Source organism: Hypanus sabinus, chromosome 9 (genome assembly GCF_030144855.1).
Source record: "Hypanus sabinus isolate sHypSab1 chromosome 9, sHypSab1.hap1, whole genome shotgun sequence".
Classification (NCBI taxonomy): Eukaryota; Metazoa; Chordata; class Chondrichthyes; order Myliobatiformes; family Dasyatidae; genus Hypanus; species Hypanus sabinus.
Genome location: NC_082714.1, coordinates 72,582,078 through 72,595,871, shown reverse-complemented (window position 1 = coordinate 72,595,871; position 13,794 = coordinate 72,582,078). Strand labels below are relative to the sequence as shown.

The 13,794-nt window shown below is 42.5% G+C and overlaps 1 long non-coding RNA gene across 1 annotated transcript; it reads right to left on the bottom strand.

Moving 5' to 3' along the window:
• Positions 1-2,576: 2,576 nt before the first annotated feature.
• Positions 2,577-12,041, bottom strand: LOC132399483 (uncharacterized). The gene is made up of 3 exons (XR_009514005.1): positions 11,979-12,041; positions 6,481-6,699; positions 2,577-6,391 (listed from the first exon to the last, which is right to left on the bottom strand). It is a non-coding gene; the product is annotated as an uncharacterized LOC132399483 (long non-coding RNA).
• Between the last annotated feature and the right edge of the window lie 1,753 nt (positions 12,042-13,794).

Genomic DNA, 13,794 nt, shown 5'->3' with positions numbered 1-13,794 from the left:
TTTCCTTCTTGAGGCAATGTGTCCTGTATGCCCACCAATTAAAATAAAATTCATCTCCCGTTTTAGACCATAAGATATATGAACAGAATTAGGCTATCTGGCCCATGAAGTTTGCTCTGCCATTTCATCTAACTTCCCTCTCAGACCCAATCTCCTGCCTTCTCCCCATATCTCTTTATGCTCTGACCAATCAAGGATCTATCGATCTCTGCTTTAAATATACATACAGATTTGGCCTCCACAGCTGCCCGTCACAAAGAATTCCACAGATTCATCACTCTTTGGCTGAAGAAATTCCTCCTCATTTCCATTCTAAAAGGATGCCGCTCTATTCTGAGGCTGTGTCCTCTGGTCTCAGACCCTCCTACCATCAGAAACACCCTCTCAACATCCACTCTATCAAGGCCTTTCATCAATGTAGCCACCCTTCATTCTTCTGTTTGAGTGAGTACAAGCCCAGAGCCATCAAAATCTCTCATATGACAAGCCAATGAATCATTTTTGTGAACCCCTTTTGAACTTTCTCCAGTTTCAGCAAAATCTTTCTAAGGCACCCAAAACCACTCACAGTACTCCAAGTAAGGCCTCACTAGTGTTTTGATATTCTTGCTTTTATATTCTAGTCCTCTTAAAATAAATGCTAATATTGCATTTGTCTTCCTCACCACACACTTAACCTGCAACTTAACCTTTAGGGAATTATTTTACCCTTCGTGCTACAGTTTTTTGTTGTATTTTCTCTCCATTTAGAAAACAGTCAACATTTTCAATACTTCTTCCAAAGTGCATGACCATAATCTTCCCAAGACTGTATACCATCTGTCATTTATTTTCCCTTTCTCCTAATCTGTCTGTCCATCTGTAGCCTCTCTGCTTCCTCAAACTACCTGCCTCTCCACCTATCTTCATGTCATCTGCAAATTTTACAACAAAGCCATCAATTCCATCATCCAACACACACAAAATGCTGGTGGAACGCAGCAGGCCAGGCAGCATCTATAGGGAGAAGCACTGTCGACGTTTCGGGCCGAGACCCTTCATCAGGACTAACTGAAAGGAAAGATAGTAAGAGATTTAAAAGTAGGAGGGGGAGGGGAAAATGCGAAATGATAGGAGAAGACCGAAGGGGGTGGGGTGAAGTTGAGAGCCTGAAAGGTGATTGGCAAAAGGGATACAGAACTGGAGAAGGGAAAGGATCATGGGACGGGAGGCCTAGGGAGAAAGAAAGAGGGAGGAGAACACCTGTGGGAGATGGAGAACAGGGAGAGTGATGGGCAGAAAGAGAGAAAAAAAAGGAGGGGGGAAAAAAACTAAATATATCAGGGATGGGGTAAGAAGGGGAGGAGGAGCATTAACGGAATTTGAAGAAGTCAATGTTCATGCCATCAGGTTGGAGGCTACCCAGCCAGTATATAAGGTGTTGTTCCTCCAACCTGAGTGTAGCTTCTTCTTGACAGTAGAGGAGGCATATGGATAGACATATCAGAATGGGAATGGGACGTGGAATTAAAATGTGTGGCCACTGGGAGATCCTGCTTTCTCTGGCAGACAGAGCGTAGGTGTTCCGCTTACAAGGATAAGTGCCAGGAAAAGTATCCTTGTAAGCGGAACAAGTGCTACACCTGCCCTTACGCTTCCTCCGTCACCACCATTCAGGGCCCCAGACAGTCCTTCCAGGTGAGATGACACTTCACCTGTGAGTCGGCTGGTGTGGTATACGTCTGGTGCTCCTGGTGTGGCCTTTTATATATTGGTGAGATCCGACGCAGACTGGGAGATCATTTCACTGAACACCTACGCTCTGTCCGCCAGAGAAAACAGGATCTCCCAGCGGCCACACATTTTAATTCCATGTCCCATTCCCATTCTGATATGTCTATCCATGGCCTCCTCTACTGTCAAGATGAAGCCACACTCAGGTTGGAGGAACAACACTTTATACACCAGCTTGTTAGCCTGAAACATGATGGCATGAACATTGACTTCTCTAACTTCTGTTAATGCCCCTCCTCCCCTTCTTATAACCATATAACCATCTAACAATTACAGCACGGAAACAGGCCATCTCGGCCCTTCTAATCCATGCCGAACGCTTACTTTCACCTTGTCCCACTGGCCCACACTCAGCCCATAACTCTCCATTCCTTTCCTGCCCATATAGCTATCCAATTTTACTTTAAATGACAATACCGAACCTGCCTCTACCACTTCTACTGGAAGCTCATTCCACACAGCTACCACTCTCTGAGTAACTTCTTACCCCATCCCTGATATATTTAGTTTTTTTCTCTCTTTCTGCCCATCACTCTGTCTGTTCCCCATCTTCTTCTGGTGCTCCCTTCCCTCTTTCTTTCTCCCTAGGCCTCCCTAGGATCCTTCCCTTCTCCAGCTCTGTATCCCTTTTGCCAATCACCTTTCTGGCTCTCACCTTCACCCCACCTTCTCCGATCTTCTCCCATCATTTTGCATTTCCCCTCCCCCTCCTACTTTCAAATCTCTTACTATCTCTCCTTTCAGTTAGTCCTGACAAAGGGTCTCGGCCCGAAACATCGACAGTGCTTCTCCCTAGTGATTCTGCCTGGCCTGCTGTGTTCCACCAGCATTTTGAGTGAGTTGCTTGAATTTCCAGCATCTGCAGATTTCCTCATATTTGGATTCCATCATCCAATTCATTTACATATAATGTAAAAGGAAGTGTCCCAAAAAAAGACCCCTGTGGAACACCACTTGGCCTCGGCAGCCAACCAGAAAAGTCTCCCTTTATTCCAACACTTTGCCTCCTGCTGATCAGCTACTGCTTTATCCATGCTATGACCTTTCTTGGAATACCATGGGCTCGAAGCTCGTTAAGCAGTCTCATGTGTGGCACCTTGTCAAAGGCCCGAAAATCTAAGTACACAACATCAACTAATTCTCCTTTGTCTGTCCTGCTTATTATTTCTTCAAAGAATTCCAAAATATTTGTCAGACAAGACTTTCCCTTAAGAAAACCATGCTGACTTCTGTCTATTTTATCATGTGCCTCCAAGTAGCCTGAGACCTTACCCTTAATAATCAATTCCAGTATCTTCCCAACCGCTACTGTCAGATTAACTGTGTGTCAATATAGTTTCTTTTCTTCTGCCTCTCTCCCTTCTCAATGAGTGGAGTGACATTTATAATTTTGCAGTCTTCCAGAACCATTCTTTACTAAAGCTTCCACAATATCTTCAGCTACCCTTCTTTCAGAACTCTGGGGTGCACACCATATGGTCCAAGTGACTTATCTACCTTCAGATCTTTCAGTCTCCCAGAGCCTTCAGTCTAGCTATGGTAACTTCATACACTTCATGACCTCTGGCACCTGGAATTTCCACCATGAAGAAATTGTGGTGGAAATTTCTTCACAAGTTTCTTCCACAGTGACGACAGATGCAAAATATTTATTCAATTCGTCTGCCATTTTGTTGTCCCCCATTACTACCTCTCCAGCATTGTTTCTAGCATTCTGATATCCACTCTCACCTCTCTTTTATGCTCTATGTATCTGAAGGAGCTTTTGGTATCCTCTTTAATAGTATTGGCTAGCTTACTATTATATTCCATCTTTACTTTCATAATGATGTTTTAGTTGCCTTCTGTTGGTACTTGAAAGATTCCCAATCCTCTACTTCCTACTAATGTTTGCTCTATTAGATGCCCTCCTTTGACTTTTATGTTGGCTTTGACTTCTCTTGTTTGCCATGTTTATGTCATCATTTGGAACATTCTTTGGATATATGTATCCTGTGCCTTCTGAATTGCTTCCAGAACTTCCAGCATTGCTGCTCTGTCATCATCCCTGCCTGTGTTCTTTTCCAATCAATTCTGGTCAACTTTGCTCTCATGCCTCTGTAATATCTGACATAACTGATACATCTGACTTCAGCTTTGCCTACTCAAAATTCAGGGTGATTTCAATCATATTATGATCACTTCCCCCTAAGGGGTTCTTTTACTTTAAGCTCTCTAATCAATTCTGGTTCATTGCACAATGCCCATTCCAGAGTAGCCGATCTCCTCAAAGGCTCAACTCTGAGCTGCTCTAAAAAGCCATCTCATAGACATTTTAGAAAATCCCCTCTTGGAATCCAGCACCAACCTAACTTTCTCAATCTACCTGCATATTGAAATCCCCCATGAATATTGTAACATTGCCCTTTTGGCATGCATTTTCTATCTCCCAGTGTAATTTGTAGACCACATTCTTACTTTTGTTTGGGGGTCGGTATATAACTCTCATCAGGGTCTTTTTACCTTTGCAGTTCATTAGCTCTATTCACAGTGATTCAACACTTTCCAACCCCATGTCACCTCTTTCTAATGATTTGATTTCATTTTTTACCAACAGAGCAATGAACACCCCCCTCTGCCTTCCCTCCTGTCCTTTCGGTAGAATGTATATCCTTGGACGTTAAGCTCCAGGCTATAATCTTCTTTCAGCCATGATTCAGTGATGCCTATAACTTCATACATGCCAATCCGTAATTGGGCTACAAGTTCATCTCCCTTATTCTGTATACAGCATGCATTAAAATATAACACCTTCAGTCCTGTATTCACCCTTTTCAATTTTGTCCACATTTTATGTTGCAACTCATCCTATTGACTGCAATTTTGCCCTCTTAACAGCCTCTCCTTGATAGGAGCTCACTACAGGTTGCATATATTTGTAAACCAATTACTTCTTCTTTGGCAGTCCCATCTTCATGCCAAATTAGTTTAAACCCACGTGAACAACTCTATCCAATCTGTCCACAAGGATGGAACCATAGAACCATAGAACACTATGGCACTTCAGCCCTCCATGTTGTGCCAACCCATATAATCCTAAAAAAAAAGTACTAAACCCACACTACCCCATAACCCTCCATTTTTTCTTTCCCTCCAGGATGTAACCCAATCCCTTTATATGGATCATACCTTCCTCAAAAGAGATCCCAAAGATCCATAAATCTGAACCGCTGCCTCCTGCACCAGTTCCTCAACCACATGATTGATGCATATGGCACAGGCATCAATCCAGAGATTACTAACCTGGAGGTCCTGTCTATCACTCTTCATTCTCCCATATGAGTTGAAGGACATCGAGTTGCAGCTCCAATTTCTTAATACGTTCTCTCAGAAGCTGCAACTCAGTGCACCTGGTGCAGCTGTGTCTATGTGGGAGACTGGAGGTCCCCTAGATTTTCCACATCACACAGAGAGTACAAAATACTGGCCCTGGAGCCATTCTCACTAATCTTCTATGTCCCAACATTTGAGAAATGAACAAATAAGGAGAGAGAGAGGGAGGGAGGGAGGGAGGGAGGGAGAGAGAGAGAGAGAGAGAGAGAGTATACTACAAGACAATGTAGTTCACTCAAACTAGATAGACCAAAGCCACTCTAAACAGTGGCACACTCAATAGACTGGCTGCTTTGCTTGCTCTTGAGTTATTCTTACTGGCCCTTTCTAATGAATCCCTCTCACTCTTCAACTTGGAGAACTCTGCCTTTGAAATCTTGATTGAACCCTTGATTAAAAGTAGCTCTTTTTGCACAGCCCTGCCGTGAACTGTCCACCTCAGAGAAAATTGGCTCCAAGCTCTGTTTTTAAATCGTGAACACAGACTTGACTGAAAGGTATCTCTTTTTATGCACTGCCGCTTGCCGATTGGTTGCTCCCCTGTGTAGCTTCACAGGGACAGAATCAGAGTGCCCCATTGTCAATGATTAGTTTAATGTATCAGTTGAAGTTAGTTTGGAAACAGCTTTCACCTCCTGAAGACTGGTTCTCATTTTAATGTATGTATTTATTGTATGCACATAATTCCCTAAAATCCACAAGCATGTGTACTAATGGAAGGATCACTTGATCTAACAAAATCAAGTGGAGAGATTCCTGTGGTCACAAGGACGTGGTCACTGTGACCATCTGATGTAAAATGGACTGTGTGGGGACAAGTGAGAAAGGGCTGAAGAAGAAGGAATCCCCAGGTGGTCAGGTGGTATCTGTGAAGAAAGAATTCCTGAATACTGCCTGCCCTTTTGAACATTTTTGAACATTTTCTGTTCCCCAAACTCGATGTTTTATCATCAAAATCATCATTCACTGATCATTTTATGATTAGATTTATGTGTTGTAACATTTACAAACCCTCACAAGAAGAGCACTCCCCGCCACTGAGCACATTTACAAGGAGCACTACCACAAGAAAGGAGCACCAGCCATCAAGGACTCCAAGCATCCAGGCCATGCTCTCATCATGGAAGGAGGTATAGGAGCCTTAGATCCCACGCCACCAGGTTCAGGAACTGTTGTTACCCCACAACCATCAAAGTCTTCTTTTGCAGATTGATTCTGTTGTAGTTCTTTGTTCCAATGTGAATGTCTGCAAGAAAATGAATCTCAGAGTAGTATACAGTGACATTTTAGTACTTAGTTAATAAATTTGCTTTGAATTTTGAACTTTTCTCTTACATTGTGACCATGCACCTTTAACCACTGTGAAATCAAACTGAAGAATGGCCAGTGACGGTTAAAGAAATATTCACTCCTGTTGTATTGATTTTGATAGAAAAGCTGGGTTAGGTTTTCGGGCTTGGTCCATCATGCTTCACAGCATTCTCCACCTACACCACAGGCATTCAATATCCTATTAGTTGCATACTGTCACTCAGTGTGATGAGGAGCAGCCTTCTGTAACACAGTGAAACTCATTTATAATCTACAGTTATCTGAACCTTGTCATAGCACATTTCAATTACCCACGGACGTGCAGAAAGGCATTAAATGCTGGTTTACGTGAAGTATTACTTAAGGTTAATTTCTGCAGGATTGGGGGAGAGGGTTTGTGGAATTTGTTACATAACTTTTATAATGAGGTTTTGAAAGGGAAATGACAGCACATCATTAAAATTTGAGCAGGAAAAAGCAGATGCTGGAAATATGAAATACAATCAAGAAACACTAGTAGATTGACAAAGAATAGCACAAAAAGCATGAAAAAGCATCCAAAGAATAGCACTTTTGTTGGCAAATATAAGAGAGGTCAGAGGAGAATGGCCAGGTTGGTTCAAACTGGCAGGAAGGCAACAAATTCAAGCAGCCAGGTGTTACAACAGTGGTGTGCAGAAGAGCATCTCTGAATGCACAGTACAATAATGAGTTAGATTATGAAGTGATCATACTAGATTATCATACTAAGGGACCATTCAGTAGTCTTATAACAGTGGGGTAGAAGATATTTTTGAGCCTGGTAGTACGTGCTTCCAGATTTATGTATCTGCTGCCCAATGGGAGTGTGAAGAAAGGAGAATGTCCAGGACAGGTGGGGTCTTTGAATACACTGATTAATTTACAGGTCAGTGAGAAGGGTAGGGGAGGCTGGTTTCTGGGATGTACACAGCTGTATCTACAGCTCTCTGCAGCATCTTGCAGTCACAGACAGAGCAGTTGCCATGCTGAGCTACGGTACATCCAGATCAGATGCTTTCATTGTGTATCAATAAAAATTGTTGAGAGTCAAAGTGGACATGCAAAATTTCTTTGGCTTTCTAAAGAAGTAGAGGCACTGGAGACTTCAGTGGCCACAGTTTCTTTGCAGTAGGACCAGGACAGACTACTAGTGATGTTCACTGATAGGAACTCAGATCTCTTGACCTCAGCACCATTGGTGTAAACAGGAGCATGTGCCCCAACCCCCTTCAAAGTCAACAATCAGCTCTGTTTTGTTGAGATTGAAGGAATGGTTGTTGTCATGACAGCAAGTCACTAGGCTGTCTATCTCTTTCATCATTATTTGAGGAAAATAAAAACTGAAAGCACTCATCGGCTGAGGCAATAATTGTGGAGGGAGAAGCAGGAATAACGTTTCTGGTCTGAGACTCTTTATCAGAACTAGAGAAGAGAGAAAATCAGGTAGCACAGAAGGAGGGGAGAATCAGACAGAACAAAGGGAATTCTTCTAATGGTGTGAAATTAGATGACCTGATGTGGCTGTTCAGTTACAATTATGACTGATTGCATGCTGCTATTGGTAAGGCACTGAGACGTGCCAGGTTGGCTGAGCTACACAAAAATGAAGCAAACTGAACTGAGATGGCAACAGACAGAAATGATCAATACTGATAGAGACAGCAAGAAAGAGTGAGCTACGTGAAGTTGGAGAATACAATATTGAGTTCTTCAGACTAAAAGACAAGTCCTGACTGATAGAGTGGTGGGAATATTAGTCATTTACCAAGATTTGAAAGGAGATGCTACTCCCCAAAAGAGTCCATTTTGTCTAGGAAATACAAGATAATCAAATTAGCCATAAGCACTATACACTGAGCTCAATTAAATATATACTGCACCCATTGTTTACTTAGTGTATGCACAGTGGTCATAATAAAGTATGTATTATGGTTTATTTTCAAGAATGTACATTTTGGGTGTTCTGTGTCACAACACAGGAAGTAGATCTAGTAATCAATATTGATTAGGAAAATTATTTGGAAACAAATGTTTTTTGGTTTTGATCACTATAAGGGCATGAGGCCATAAGACATAGAAGCAGAATTAGACCATCGAGTCTACTCTGCCAGTCCATTATAGCTGATTTATTATTCCACACAGCCCAATTTTCCTGCTTCTCCCTGTAACCTCTGATACCCTGACCAAACAAGAACATAACAACCTTCACTTTAACTGTACCCAATACCTTTACCTTCATAAATGTCCATGGCAATAAATTCCTCAGGTTCACCATCCTCTGGCTAAAGAAATCCTCCTTATCTCTGTTCTAAAGGGATGTTCTTCTATTCTGAGGCTGTGCCCTCTGGTTCTAAACTCACCCACTGTCGGGAACATCCTCTCCATGTCCTCTCCGCCCAATTTTTTCAATATTCAATAGGGTTCAATGAGATCCCCCCTTATTCTTCTAAACTTTGCTTTGTTTCTATTCCTCATTCTCTGCATAAATTCCTCAGTGAAAAAATAGCACTAATCATTTCAGTTTCCAATTTCAATTTTTACAACACTGTTATTTGGGAGAGATTACTTTTGGAAGTTGACAGATGCCTAACTGCCAGGAAAATGTGACTGGACTGATTGCAGCCACATTAACTGAAACTAGGCTAAAATTAGCATTCAGGATCGGAGGAAGAAAGGAGCTGACAGGTGTTAAACAACATCCAAATCCCATGGTGTCAGTAAAAACGCTGATGATTTTACAATGTCACTCATAAACTCAGAACTGTAATCAAAATTTGGGCGCATTACAGTCACAGCTGATACACTTTGTCTCTAATTATTTCATCAGCATGATGGTTGAAATTTATTTAACATACTTGAATAACTAAAGATATCTGAAACTTAGAGAATGCATGGGGCTGAATTCTGGCTTAAATCTGAGTTCCTGCAATCCTTCTTAGAAGGGGTTTGCAATCACCTGAATGACTATAAACAGCAAGGCGAAATTACACTCAGTGGCCACACCTGCTCATTAATGCAAATATCTAATCAGCCAATCATGTGGCAGTAACCCAATACATAAAAAATGCAGACATGGTCAAGAGGTTCAGTCGTTGTTCAAACCAAACATTAGAATGGAGAAGAAATATGATCTAAGTGACTTTGACCATGGAATGATTGTTGGTGAGTTGTGTATCTCAGAACCTGCTGATCTCCTGGAATTTTAGACATAGACACAAAATAGTACAGCACAGGAATGTTGTGCTGAACCAGCTAAAATGTAAATCTAACCCCCCCAAACTAATCCCTCCGAACTACACAGTGTCCATAACCCTCCCTCTTCCTCATGTTCATGTGCCTAGCCAAACGTCTCTTAAAGCCTCTAATGTATTTGCCACTACCACCATACTAGGCAGCACATTCCAGGCATCCATGACACTCTGAGTAAAAAACATAGCCCTCACATCTCCTTTGAACTTACCTCTTCTCACCTCCAATGCATGTTCTCTGGTAATAGACATTTCAACGCTAGGAAAAAGTATGCTCCCTGAACCACTCTATCAATGCTTCTCATAATCTTATAAACTTCTGCCAGACCTCCTCTCAGCCTCCATTGCTCCAAAGAAAAAGAAAACAAGTTTGTCTAGCCTCTCATGATAACACATGCCCTCCAAACCAGGCAGCATCCGAGTAAACCTCTTCTGCACCCTCTCCAAAGCCTCATCATCCTTCCTATAGTGGGGCAATACTCTAAATGTAGCCTAACCAGCATTTTATGGAAGTAATATACCCTGGCTTAAGATCATCCTTTATTTTATTGGTATAGTTGTACTGGCAGATATTTTATTTTCTGCATATTTTCTCAAAATGCAAGGTGTTCCTTTAATTACATTTAATTAATTCAGTTGATTGATAAGTTAGGCTTGTTGAATTAGCCAATAGGATTTGTATTGTTAACATTTGGCCAATAAGATGCCAAATGGGGGCAGCCATTTTCTGGAGAGAGCTGGAGGAAGAAGAAGAGAGATGAAAGAATAGAGAGGGGCGACAAACATGAGTGAAAAACATGGTGAAACACTCATTTGGAAGGACAGATACTGCTGTCTGAAAATCCTCATGCATTTGTACCCAGTCATTGGCTTGTTCTTCTTTACATTCATGTCACACCCATCATCTACTTGTAAACCTGCTGGCTCATCCTCAGCTCTATCATACTGGTTCCTATCCCCCTGTCATATTAGTTTAAACCTCTCCCAACAGCTCCAGTAAATCTGCCTGCAAGAATATTGGTCTCCCTTGAATTCAAGTGCAACCCGTTCCTTTTGTACAGATCCTACCTGTTCCAGAAGAGGTCCCAATTATCTGGAAATCTGTATCTCTGCCCCCTGCTCCAATTCTTTATCCATGCATTTATCTGCCTCCTCATTCTATTCCTATCCTCACTGTTGTGTGGCACAGGCAGCAATCCTGAGCTTACTACCCTTGAGATCCTGATTCTCAGCTTCCTTCCTAACTCCCTGTATTCTGTTTTCAGGACCTCCTCCCTTTTCTTCCTATGTCATTGTTACCAATAAGTACCACAATTCTGGCTACTCACCCTTCCTTTTCAGGATATTGTGGACATGTCCAGAAACATCTCGGTCCCTGACACCTGGGAGGCAGACTACCATCTGTATTTCCTCTTTCCATCCACAGAATTGCCTGTCTGTCCCCTGTAACTGCTGCCATCCTCTTGAGTTACCTCCCTTCTGAGCCACAGAGCCAGATTCAGTGCCAGAGGCACAGCCACTGTTGCTTCCCCAGGTAGGTCATCCCCCCCAACAGTACTCAAAATGTGGGACTACCTCCCTGTAGCCCCTGTCTATCACTGTCTCACTTTCCCTAACAAGCTGAAGGTCATTGAGCTGCAGCTGCACTACTGCACTGCCTAACTTTACCCTTCCCTGCTGATACTCAGAGCCAGCCTCAATGCCACTGGCCTAGCTGCCGTACTGTGCTCTGTTGGGTCATCACCCCAGCAGTATCCAAAGAGGTATAATTGTTGCTGAGAGAAATGGTGACAGGGGAACCCTACACTGACTTGTTAATCCCCATACCTCTCCTGGTGGTCACCCACCTACTGTCTGAAGCCTGTAACCTAAGTGAGATCATCTTTTCAGAAGTCTCATCTATAAAGTCTTCAGTCTCCTGGATGATCCTGAGTACTCCAACTCCAATTCCAACTCCCTGACCCAGTCAGTCAGGAGCTGAAGTTGGGTGCACTTCCCTCAGATGAAGTCATCAGGTATCCTGAATTCCTGCATCTGACAGGAGGTGCATTCTATCCAGACTATTCTGCACTAAAAAACAGGCCTACCTCTTTTTACCTGTGTCTCTGCCTGTTCTCACTGAAGCCTGTTAAGCCAAAGCCTTCTCAGTCTTTCACTGGCATACTCCAACAATGCCACTTCACTTGACACTATTTTAATCTTTTAATCTCCTATTGAGTTTAGGGCTCTGATGTTGAAAAAGACCAGCCTTACCTGAAGCTGCTCCTTCTCCCCCTGTCTCCCAACCTTCGGTAGGGCTCTGACACTTACTGCACCTTACTGCTGATGAAAGGCACAAGAGTCTCTAGAGTTTACAGAAAATAATGCAATAAACAGGGAGCGTTCAGTGAGCAGCAGTTAATGTTTTACTAATGAGTGAGGTCAGAGAGGATTGGTCAGACTGGTTCAAGATGACAGGAAAGTGACAGCATCTTAAATAACTACCTGTTACAACAGTGGTGTGCAGAAGAGCATCTCTGAATGCACAACGTACCAAACCTTGAAGTGGATGGCAGAAGACCATAAACATACACTCAGTGGCCACTTCATTAGATACAGGAAATCTCTAATATAGTTGGCACTGAGTGTGTATTGGCAAAGTTATTAAATGGTTTTCACTGTGCACCAGTGCAAAATGCTTTTGGTGCCAGGTTTGAATTTACTCTAAAATGAAGCAGTAACTCTTAATATGGAGCATAAAAGAGTTGAAGATGGTGTTGGCTCAATAACCCTGCTATGCTGGTAATGAAACCTGGATATTTTGAAATGTGTTTGAATATCCAACCATCTCTTTACCTCTTAAAATGGGAAGGGAACCCTCTATACCCACCCAGACAGAAAAAATAAGCCAAGATGTACCCAATTATAACATCAACATGTACCTACTTAGTTTATTCAATGAAATAATACTTCTATATTCTGTATAATACTTCAGAGTTAGTCTGTTAGGCAGCATGTTATACCTGAATGTACACAAAGGGTTATAATTTCTCCATGGTCATAGTTTGGATTTTGGTCCATTGCCCCATTAGATAAACACACATTGGCAAATGTGATGCACAGTTTGTCTCACTGCCGTTTGTGTGTAACTTTTAAGGATGCATCTGGTACTTTGGGGATTGTCACTATGATCTCAGTGGCATGCACGAGGCAAAAGTTACAGTCTGATATTGCATGTGGTCAAGGTCAGTGAATGTCAACTACTATCATGCTCACACATTTATCAGTTTGGAGTGTGTGAATATTTATACACACACACACATATGCACACGCACGCACACGCACACACACATAATGTAAGCCCAACAGTGTGTTGCATTACAAAACACCCCCATCCTATTCATTCCGCACATGTAACTCTGATCCTCATCAGTACTTCACCCCACTTGCAGTCAGACCTTCCTCTCATGTGCTTCATACAGCAAATGCTGCCGTAACAATGGTCACTCTGATTGTGGACTCCTTGTCTCTGGATCTCTGGATCTATTGCTGGTGCTGTTGGGCTGTAACCATGAATGCAGGAATCATCTCCCCTTCCTGCAAATTACAGCTATGGTGGACAGCCCACAGAGAGTGAAGCTGTCAAGCCACTCGAAGGGTGACAGCTCTCATGTTCTCAGCTTTAACATTCCCACCAGTGTCTCACAAAACTTCAGACCACTGCCATCCTGGGACATGCATGCAGCCTTGGGACATCATCCAAAATTACTCAGTTAACTCCACAGCCATCTGTCATCTGACCCTCTCTGAGGATCAACTGGCATTCAGACAGGGAGTGTACCATTGGAATAGGCAAGGAACATTACATGAAGGAAGGCACTGTATGGTGTACAAAGGTGATTCCTCAAACATTGTACAGTTTGGTAAATATGAGAGACTGCAGAAGCTTGATTCAGTGGAGGGATGACCTAATAGGTATAAGACCATGATGAGCATAGACAATATGAAAGAACCCTGGTCTTTTTCCCGGGGAGGGGTTGTTAAAAGCACGAGGGCATAGATTTAAGAACAACGCTAAGAAACTTAAAAA